General features: G+C 37.0%; 1 non-coding gene across 1 annotated transcript; it reads left to right on the top strand.

Annotated features, from left to right (window-relative positions):
* The first annotated feature begins 8,996 nt into the window (after positions 1 to 8,996).
* On the top strand, positions 8,997 to 9,069 carry TRNAM-CAU (transfer RNA methionine (anticodon CAU)). Its single transcript has one exon. It is a non-coding gene; the product is annotated as a tRNA-Met (tRNA).
* Positions 9,070 to 11,300: the final 2,231 nt, after the last annotated feature.

Genomic DNA, 11,300 nt, shown 5'->3' with positions numbered 1-11,300 from the left:
TTCAATCCACTGCCTTAAAACCATCACACCACCCGTTCCATTAAAAATCTGGGGCTTAGCATTCGTAAAGTCTTTATAGGTGCACACCCAGGGTTGTCCATGACTATCGCCATGGTTGGAATGATGTATGCCAATTCCTGAACCCGTAGTAACAGGGGTATTGATATGTGACATGGCAGCTGCCACAGTTGTAGTGACTGCTGCCTGGAACATGACATCATCAAATTGAGGAGGTGGAGGTGGTGGTATCGGTGTCTCGTTGTTAGGTTTATGCCTGGGATTCCTGCGTGGCAGCATCTTTAACTATACGTTTAAAAGATGATGATATGGATAAGAATAAATGTATGATGAATGTGTCTCATGAACTAAATTGCTATAGTTCAACAACAGATGATAGTATGAGTCTCACAGATAGAAGAGCGAAGGTTATTCGTAAATCCGAATATATGAACAAGCGTATGGTTTTTCCATAATATTTTAAAGATTGAAGGCGATAGTCAATGTAGTAGTAATAACGTGCGAATTATATTAATATGATAGATGATACAATGATCACGAGAATTTGACCCTTAAAAGGGTCTCCGATTACAAGAATTTACAGGAAGTAAAAACTTTTAGCCGAAGTCCTATCTTATAACAAAATTTGAGGTTTTCGCAAGTACTACTTGCGACGTGTGTTGCGCTTGGAGCTCGACTCCGCATCCGATTGCTTCGACTCCATAAGACGCCTATCGAAGGCGGCTTGTTGTTCCCTCAACTCTGCGAGGGCTGCATTCGTTTGTGCCTGGAATGCTTCGGCGCGGAGGTGGATGTCATTCTGCAACATATCAAGGCGGCGGATATCGGCCGTGTGGACTTGTACTTCCACATTGACCTCTCGGATTTGGTTTTCTTGAACCCCCGATTGGTAAGACTGGTTGGCCAGTTTACCTACCATCACCAGAAGTGCTCGGTCGGATGAACGTCCATCCCTGATGTCGTAGAAGTCTCGACACATACCGTAGGGAGAGCGTATCCCTTGTTGTTGGCTCCAGTGGACGAGGTGACTTCCCCAGATGCGAGTCGGTCCTAGGAAGTTCCTCCTAATGGCTGGAGGGTTGATTATCTCTGGTTCCGAGTCTGTACCCGAGTCGTCTCCTCCATCCAACTCGATAGGCTCATCGTCCTCTTCCGGATCCTCCTCAATCCATCCTCTGTTGCCTTGGTTTGGGTAGTAGGGGTCCCCATGCGGGTGAAATCCAACCATTTGACTATACGAGAATAGGGTTATAAGATTTGAACAAAACTTGAGACATGTAATACTAATTAATCTATTGTATGCGCCAAATACTCCTATAGTATTTAAATTGTACGTTAGATACTAGTGTCTAATTTTGGTATGTTTTGATTTGTTGCTCACTACGACCATTCCTCGATATATGTTAGTCTAATTTTTGATAAACATAGTTGATCAGACTATATTCGTCTCAAATTCGATTACATATATCGAGAACTAATCGTAGTGTCCAACTTGTCCTAATACTTTTGTATAGTTCTTATCATAAAAACGTGTCGTTGTATGCATGTATTTTGGATTTTCATAATCTAAAATAGTCTATTTATGTGAAATAAGGATTTTAGGTACGAAAACTTTTTGTCAGAGACTTTGAGTCCCTAAGCATTTATAGTTTGTATATCTTATGAGGTTCGATATACTTAGTTCACTATAAACATTGCTCTGATACCAATCTGTCACACCCCCAAACCGGAACGGCGGAAACGTTTGGGGGCGGATGACTTCATGTGGTAACGTAACAAATGAATACATAGTAAAGAAAGCAATACAACCATCATATATATAATTGAAAGTTTACATTGTTTAAAAGTGTACATGTTCAAAATCAATTACATTATGATGTCAAAATATGAAATTAAACTGGCGCCGCAACGTCCCTTCTCCAAAATCTGTTTGTTACCTGTAATTACTCAATCCCTAGGACATACAAGTAGTTTTGAAAGAGTAGATCAGCATTTAAGCTGGTGAGTTTCATAAGTATTTAATGACAATGTTTGTATGAAGTGAAATGTTTTTGTTCTTTGTTTGCATGTTCCTAGAAAATCCTATAGTTTCTACTAGTATATATGTAGCATTCTTTCAGGACAAATGCTTGTTTCTAGAAAATGTATGTACGTATAAAAATTCCAATATGTCTGAAAAACCCCGTAAATCATTGTGTTTTTAATACTCCATGTGAGTTTTATAACCATGTTATTGACAAGGAATGCCTATACACAACGTTCTTCAGGTGTTGGAATGTTCTGACGTTTGTCACCCCAAATGGTGGACTGTAGCTAGTAGTCAGGGCGCAAATTGTCAAGCCCGTATAGATCTATACACACACACCATGCTCCCCCTCCAAGGGATTCTGGTATATAATACAGGACTTGAAATGTGTACTCGAACGTACGTGAAGTTAATGTCTCACAAAACTTAGTATAAAACTGATTTACGTGTGAAAACGTTCGTTCGTTATTGTATATGAAAGTAGCTTCTTGAAATAGTATTTCCATGTATGTAAAAGTCCGTAGTATTCTCGTGAAATTATACCTATTATAGTTTCCTAAAAGTGTGTTTCGTGTATAATAAACCCTTAGTAAAAATGTTCACTTGTTATGAAAAGTGTAGTTTTTGCAGTGCCAGAACCGACACATAGAAATGTAGTATAAGCAAGTATCTGGTTTATATAAATACATAAACCGTTTCTCATTTCAAAAGATAAAATGTTGTCGTGGTATAATTTGCATATGAATGTTTCCTTATAATAGTTTTAAATCACATGTGATTCCTTTGATAAAACGCGTATAGTGAAAGTTTATATAACACACGATAATAATCGAGTATTTTACTTGTATTCCCCCCTTAAAAGCATGTAAAAGTGCTCATAAAACATTTCAAAGTGTGAATTATAAGGGTATGAACTCACTTGTAAGATTGGAGGTTGCGGGATGAAAACCGGACAGAATTTCGGCTTGCGAAAGTGGATTTCCTCGGGATTCTCCGGAATCTCGGGGGCACAAACGACCTTCGGGACTCGAGCAAAATGATTGGGGCTTCGGGGTGCTGCGGGCACGGAAAACGAGGCAAGATCGTGAGAGAAATGAGAGGAATGGGGGGTTTTTCCCGGAACCCTCACATCTCTATTTATAGGGGGTTGAGAAGCCTCGGTACATGGGGCGTACGAGCGTACGCGGGGCGTACTCGTGCATCATGCGTGACCGAGTCCTCGACTGCCTCGGCTTCGGATGGGATGGGTCGGGGTAGCACGCATAAGGGCGACGTGGACGAACCGAGGCCAAGGCCTCACGTACGCGGGGCGTACGGGGTTACGCGATGCGTAACTCGTATGAACACGGCGACTCCCCCTTCGGATAATACCGGATTTTTGAATTAAATTTATATATAAATTATTTAATAAACTTCAAAAATTCATATCTTCTTCATACGAACTCCGTTTTCGCCGTTCTTTATATCCCCGTGAAGGTGAGACCATACTCTACAACTTTCATTTAGATTCCGTCGGCAAATTCCGAAATTATTTTTATTACTTATTTTTAAAAGGTCGTGGTAAGAAAATTTCTTTAGAAATTCATAACTTCTTTATCTGACGTTGGTTTTTGCCAGAGTTTTTACCGCTGAAATACCATTGTTGAGACCTTCGATTCTCGTTTAGGTCATTCCGGCTAAAAGTCGCTCGATCTCTGATTCGAGTTTTTAGCCACCTGCCGTTAAGCCGAACTTGAAAAAATCCTAACTTCTTTATACGAAGTCGGATTTGGGCGTTCTTTTTACGTACGATCACAGTTTAATGACATCTATCATAAAAGGTAATTTAATTATTGATTTTTGGATATTTTATTTTTGAAGTAAATTTTATTACAACTAACGTGGTTACAATACTTGACTTTTTAGGTCGTTTACATGTAGTTGAAATATCGGGTTGTCACAGAAACTTTTATCCTTCTTCCTAATTTGATTCTTCTTATTCGCTCTACCATACATTGGAACCTTTTCCAATGTCTCATAATTACACTTAAGCTTGTAAGTATAACCATATTTACTGAGCTTTAGTAAATTATGACAAATAATCTTATCGATCTTTTGTGGTGGACTTGACCAGTGCACAAGAATGTGTACTTGATCCCTTAGTCCTTCACTTGACTCACATATACATGTTAACAAGGAACTAGTCTTAATTTTTCCAAAGAATAAAAATTCTCATTCATCATACTATACAACTTGCATGATTCCAAGTTTCGGTCTTATTGAAACCTTGGGTGATGAGAATCTTTCCTTATTTGGTAAATTTAGACACTACCACAAATGAAAGAATCAAATTCATATTTCCACTCTTGCTCTTAATGGAATCTTTATAAGCAACAAATATTTTCACAAATGCCATTGTATGGATATTTTAAAATAAATAAAATCAAAAAAAATTTCCTTTTATTTTAAAACTTTGTGAAAAAACTTATCCTTACAATCCATATGAAAAATTGTTGTTATCCATTCCTAAGCAATATCTCATAACTCCTAAGAAGTAGCTCAAGAATCCGATCTTCAAACTATGCGTTAGAAATCCATCTACGCGATCAAATTCGACATATTCTTTCTTTAAATTTCTTCACTTTTTTTTATTCTTAAAACATCAACATGTGGCCCAGTCACATCATGTATCAACGAACTCATAATAGAAACTTAGTAGAGTTAGATAGTGGACTTTACCTGAAGTAGAGTCAAACTTATTGACATTAACATCCTAAGGTAAATTGGAAGCTTCGCAACCAATGCCCCTTCCATTGGTAATTTTGTTGGGTTTTGAGCAATCTAACACTTCCTAAGTGTGCATGCAACCCTAATAAACCTTGGATCTATGTTTGTCTAAATACATGCAAAATAATAATTTTCCAAGGTTTATAACCTATCTAACATGGCATGGGAACATTTCAACATAAAAGAGTTAGAAGAGATTACATACCTTTTGGTGAGTTTGATTCTAAGGAGTTTGAGGGCCAAGCACCAATAGTGTGAATGCCTCAAATGGAATCACAAACACCACAAACTCTTGGAAAACTTTGAGAGAGTCTACACCTTGTATAAAATCGGCCACACACATGCACACACACACTAGTTCACTAGTTTTCTCTTAGGCTCCATTTCATGCTCCATAAGCATGCTTATATAGTGTGCATGGTTAGGGTGAAACCCTAATAACCCATGTCTTTTCCTTTTCCAAGGATCCATGGGTTAAAAGCTCCATGGATCATCCATGGACTTCCACATAAGCCTAGCCCATTAACAAATGAGTATTAGCCCACACTATATAAAACAAATAGCCCATAATTTAATTAGTATTCCTTTTAATCTCTAAATTAATTCATAATTAATTTAAGACTAAAACTAATTAAATAACGTAACTTCATATTAATATATTATAACTCATAATATATTAATAAACATATGTGTATAACTCTCATAAAATTATCCATAATAGTTTGGATGAGATGCAACCCAAATGGACCATGCCGGTCGGGTCAAGTATATACCAAATAAGTTATGGACTTAGTTACCTTATCCAACAAATTTAACATATGGACGCTTTGGTAATGGAACATGGGACTATCACAGACTTAGCCATTCTCTTTACCATTTGGTCAACTAAGTTGACTATGGCCGATCCCTTTCCATTGGGAAGAGAGAGCTCTAGCAGATATCCAATGTTACATTGTCAATGTCCATAAGTTTTAGGAAGTTTATCTAAGCAAATAGATAAGATCATTAAGGGTCTTCTCATAGTCTGTTTCATAGGAGTCCCAAAGGAACTCACTATGTGACTTAGAAAGTAGTTTAGCCACCAACTTTCTCAATACTTTGACACCCAACTCTCCTGGCTTGTCAATATGTGACTACATCTCCAAGATGTGACTACACATAGACCTTTACTTGCCAATAGGGCTTGAGTGACCTTAAACTTTTAAGAACTTGTGGGTTAGGGAGAATAATTGGAGGAGGTGAAAGAAGTATGATTTCCATGGGACATCATCTTCATTTAGGAAAGCTTGTTTCAAGAGATTTGGGAAGATCATAAATTTCTAAACCAGACATCATTTGGGAGATATTCAAGATAGTTGATTTAAAGTCCTTAATATGACACCCAATATGAAATATTAAGGCTAGGACCCAACAAACTATTTTATAACTTTGAAGAGGGATGCCATATGCGAAGCTATAAAATATTTGAAGGTAGGTGAATGACGATTCACCAATTTCCACCAAGATAAATGAAATGTATTATTAGGTTTTAATTGGATTTGAAACTCCTAGATCTTTTGAGATTCATTGAACCTTTCAATGGCATGTGTGAATCTCGAGTGTGCCCTTCAGGTTTTGTGACTGGGATGCCGAGGATCACAAATCAAGGTGTGAAGTAACCATGCAAATTGCTTGGTACTCTTAAGTGCTTACCCCTTAATCAATGTGTCGATTAACCACACACGCTCCATCGATACTATGATAAACATTAAGTTACCCTTTGCCTACCTTTTTAAATACGAGTTAGTGTGCCGGTTAACCACACATGCTCCACTAACAGACTTAAACAAAGTGCAAAGTGTAATTTCATGGATTAGCACCTTATTCACTTTTTCCTAAGCAACTAAGAGTGGGTACTTATAAAAGGTTTAGTTACTTAGTATTTACTATTAATACTTTTAATGAAGAGAGAATTATAGTCCTTGTCCTACCCGTTCGACTAACAACCCTCCACCGGTCAAGGAAATGGTGGGTGAGAGTGGACACCCATTAAACTGCCATTTTATAGGCAGTAAACTTATACCCCCCTTATAGACCGACTTCGTGAATGAGGACTACTAACGGTGAGATTGGCTTTACTCTTATACGTATATATAATCATTAACTTTTAATATTATAATAGTATAAGGGTGTATTTTAAACATTTAAAATACTTGGTGGTTTAATCTATAAATTAAACTATACTCTTAATTTAATTAAACTTAAACCGTGTCTTTATGGAATTATTAACTCTTTTAATTAGACACTTTAATTAATTTAATGATATAGTTTGAACTTTAACTTTTAAAATTCTTGGGTTTGGAATTAAAGTGTATATGGGGTTTGACTTTACAAATTCCAAAACTTGAGGACAAGTTTTGAACAATTTAAAAAATTTATGGTTTGCATAACTTATGAGTCTTTAAGTGGCTTAATGGAAAAACTCTTCAAGTTCCATAACTTGTAGACAAGTTATGGAAGACTATAAAAGCATTAAAAATGTGACTCTTCATTTTTTTCATAACTTATGGAAATTTCATGAGTTTTAAAATTCATAAATGTGACTTTTCATGTAATTTGAGGACAAGTTACAAAAACACATATTATGAACAACTTCAAGATTAATTTGGAATTAAAACAACTATCTCATAATTTTTCCTATTAATCTAAACAAACTCATAAACATGAACATTCATAATCAACATTTTTCAAGCATCATATAAACATGTATAAAACTTGAAACTTTGATTATTATCCTTTATTTGGAAGAGAATAAATATTACCATAGTATCAAAAAACCAATTTTATGAGCAAAAACACTTTACGGTAATGATTCTAATCCAAAACAGACTAAAACACTCAAAGATAAGTTATCAGGGGGTCCAACTCGTCGAGTGCATGAAACAAATCGATGAGTTGGATGAATTTGTTCATGGGCTCATCGAGTCCATCACTGGACTCGTTGGGTATACTGTCCCGACAGCAAAAATTCGATTTTTTCCAGATTTTTTTAGCAACTTGCATCAAGTATAATTGAAAACAACCCATGTCTCTGATACCACTATTGGGTTTTGGTATACTACAACATCCAATGGTGCATATAAAACCCTAAATACGTTAGATCTATGTTTTCACTAATTATACATGCAAATGGTTTCCAAGGTATTAATCTTACAACTAGCATGCATTTAACATAAAAATATAATATACTAGTTAGCATGACATACCTTTTGATGGAGCTTGAACTCTTGGTGTATTTGGCCTTACAGAGCTTAGCCCCAATAGTGTGGAAGCCTCAAATGGAATCACAACACACCATGGACAAAGAATAAACTTGAGAGAGAATTCCATGCACACAAAAGACACCATGAACTCTAAAAAGATACAAGTGGCGATTTTGGGCAATGATGTGTCTATTTATATGTGGAATTTCTAGGGTCATGGAGATAACCCAAATCCATACCCATGGGTTTTATGATCCATGGTTCATGTGGCCCAACTCTTTATGTATCTATACATAAACTTGGTCCAACATGTATCATAAGCCCAACACATATAAATATAACTAATTATCATATTTAGTCCCCATAGATTTAATTAGTCTCTTTCGACCACTAAATTAATTCCAAATTAATTCTTGATCAACACTAATTAAAACATATGATTTCATATTAATATATTATTACTTATAATATATTAATAAACCATAAATAACCTTCTCTCAAAAGTCCATCGTAACAAATTGTCCTGATGATATGCAACCCAAATGGACCATGTTACTCTCGGTTCGAATTCATACCAATAATAGTTAAGGGCTTAGACACCTCATCCAACACACAAAGAGGTGGTGGCTGCTGTTGTGAGCCGCCATTGACCACCGCTTTCTGAGGTGGTAGTGGGTGCTACCCGAGGTGGTAGTTGTTGGCGCCCGACTTAATTAACCTAAAAACTTGAGAAATGGACTAATTTGAATGTGATTGGGTTGGAAACGCTAATTAGGGTTTAGAAAACGCTAATTAGGGTTTAGAAAACCCTAATTTTGGATATGTTAATTTGGAATTGTCGGGACCCACATGTTTGGACCATTTGATTGGAATTATGACTATATGCTTAACACACCTTTTGATCGATCTTAGCTAATTGACCTTTTTTGAATGGGAATTCATCAAGCGGGGTGGAGGAATGGTCAACTCATCAGGCTCATGATCTGAAGACTACAGGTTCGAATCCTGTCCCCGCCTAATCATTTGAGATCTTTTTTTAGGTGGTCAAAGTTGTGTTGCCAGCTAGCGAATGTTCGGATGGTGAACAGTTCAATATCAAGTCTATAACGAAGCTAGTACGGTTCAATGGTTTTAGAATAATAGTGAATCGGGTAACTGGATTGCCCCGGCAGCCATTGGCGGGAATTTCGCCCGCATCCGATCCCCAATTCTTGTTCACCCCGGATGATCGTGTTGGGTGAATTGTGACCTCGTACAATCGTGCCGGGTGAGCAACAACCGCTTCGTCACAGTACTTACTTATGGGCTAACAGGTCACACTTTGGCCAAGTATCCTACAAAGAGACTCCCGAGAGCCAGAAGTATTAAAGGAATGGCCATAGGAATGGGCGCATCATGACATCGTAAGATGTCTCGCCTGAATGAATTAGTTGGTCCTAGAAATGTTAGAAAAAGTGAACGAAAAGAGTAATAAGAAGTGAAAAGGACAGAGACACTTCCCAACCAGAAAGCAAAGTTCCCACTGAGGTGGTAGTGGGTGCTACCCGAGGTGGTAGTTGTTGGCGCCTGACTTAATTAACCTAAAAACTTGAGAAATGGACTAATTTGAATGTGACTGGGTTGGAAACGCTAATTAGGGTTTAGAAAACGCTAATTAGGGTTTAGAAAACCCTAATTTTGGATATGTTAATTTGGAATTGTCGGGACCTACATGTTTGGACCATTTGATTGGAATTATGGATTAATCCCAAACACATTGTATTGTTGACCTAGTAGAGTGACGAACTTAATGGATTAAGCACTCAGTGGGTTAAACGTGAACACTTAAGCCTAATCGTCATTTTATGTGAAAATCCTAATTTTCTTTGCGCCTTGAGTTGGGCCTTTCTGTTGGGATTTGGTGATTGGGCTATTGATGGGCCATCCAAGAACAAGTATATGGACTAGAATATTTAGATAGGCTTTGGGGTAAGGCCAATATGTGGGGTTTGGGCCCAATTTGGAAAATTAGGCCATAGATGGGCCATAACTGGGCTTTGACGACTATAAGATACCGGACCATCTGAATGCCAAATGTTTGGACTAGAATAAATGGTTGGGCCTTAAGGTAAGACCATGTGGAGTTGTGTGCCCAATTTGGAAAACAGGTCCTTATTTTGGGGTTTGGTCCATTTTTTGACTTTTTGACCTTTGGAATGTGAGCTTGGGCGTTGGGCTTGAATCAAGAAAGCTTAGGGGTAAATTAGTCTTTTTGCCCAAAGCATGGACTTATGGTTACGTATTGGAACACAGTTATTAATTGGGGGTTGTTTTGATGTTGATTGTTTCGGAATCTATCATCTAGCAGCTAGAGTTTTGTCTGTGGGACTTCAATAGTGTGAGGTGAGTAACCTTTATGTAGAAGTGGGTCGAAGGCACCAATATTGGCCCACTAGTAGTTTTTTATAGTTAGATGATTTTCTTTGTGATAATTTTCTGGTATGCCACTATCTATTATGATTTATATGCTAGTATGCTATGATAGTATGTGGTAGTGGTAGGGGTGAAATAGAACCCATATTGTCACACCCAAAAAACCAAGGCGGAACCATTTCCGGGGCGGACTCTACATTGAGTATCAAATCCAATGCACATAGTAAGCAAAGTAAACAACCATTACATTACATATAGAAATTTACAGTTGTTCAAAAGTAAAGTTGTACGGTATTATACATATGTATATATAAACGAAAGTAAGACGTGACTTCAACGTGCTCCGTCTTCGCCAAAAGGATCGTCGGGTACCTGTCTAATGCGGACCTGAGAGTACAAGCAGTTTGAAAATCAGCATAAAGCTGGTGAGTTCATAAGTGGTTTTGTTTTCTGAAAATGTACGAGTTTTCCTTTTGGTTTCTGAAAATTTTACAACCCAAGAAAATCCCATATTTTCTTATATGTAAAGTTTAGTTATCTGTTATGTTACACGGTTCTGGTTATGTTCAACTGTTAACCCAGGAAAATCCCATATTTTCCTAATGTGAAAGATGTATACTGAAAACCTGGTTATCCTTGTAAAGTGTAGGTTAGTAAACCAATCCAAAATGTAATGTAAAAGATGTACACTGAAAATGTATTAGTTTTAACACGTATATAAAACTAATAAATACTAAGTAAACTAGTTACTAAACCCATTATTACTAAAAAGTAAATCTCTGTTATCCAAATTGCGAGTTCCATAACCATACTATAGACTAATTATGGCTATAATT

Source organism: Lactuca saligna, chromosome 5, assembly GCF_052625555.1.
Source record: "Lactuca saligna cultivar CGN05327 chromosome 5, ASM5262555v1, whole genome shotgun sequence".
Classification (NCBI taxonomy): Eukaryota; Viridiplantae; Streptophyta; class Magnoliopsida; order Asterales; family Asteraceae; genus Lactuca; species Lactuca saligna.
Note: the sequence above shows the minus strand (reverse complement) of the source record. Positions and strands in the feature narration are given on the sequence as shown.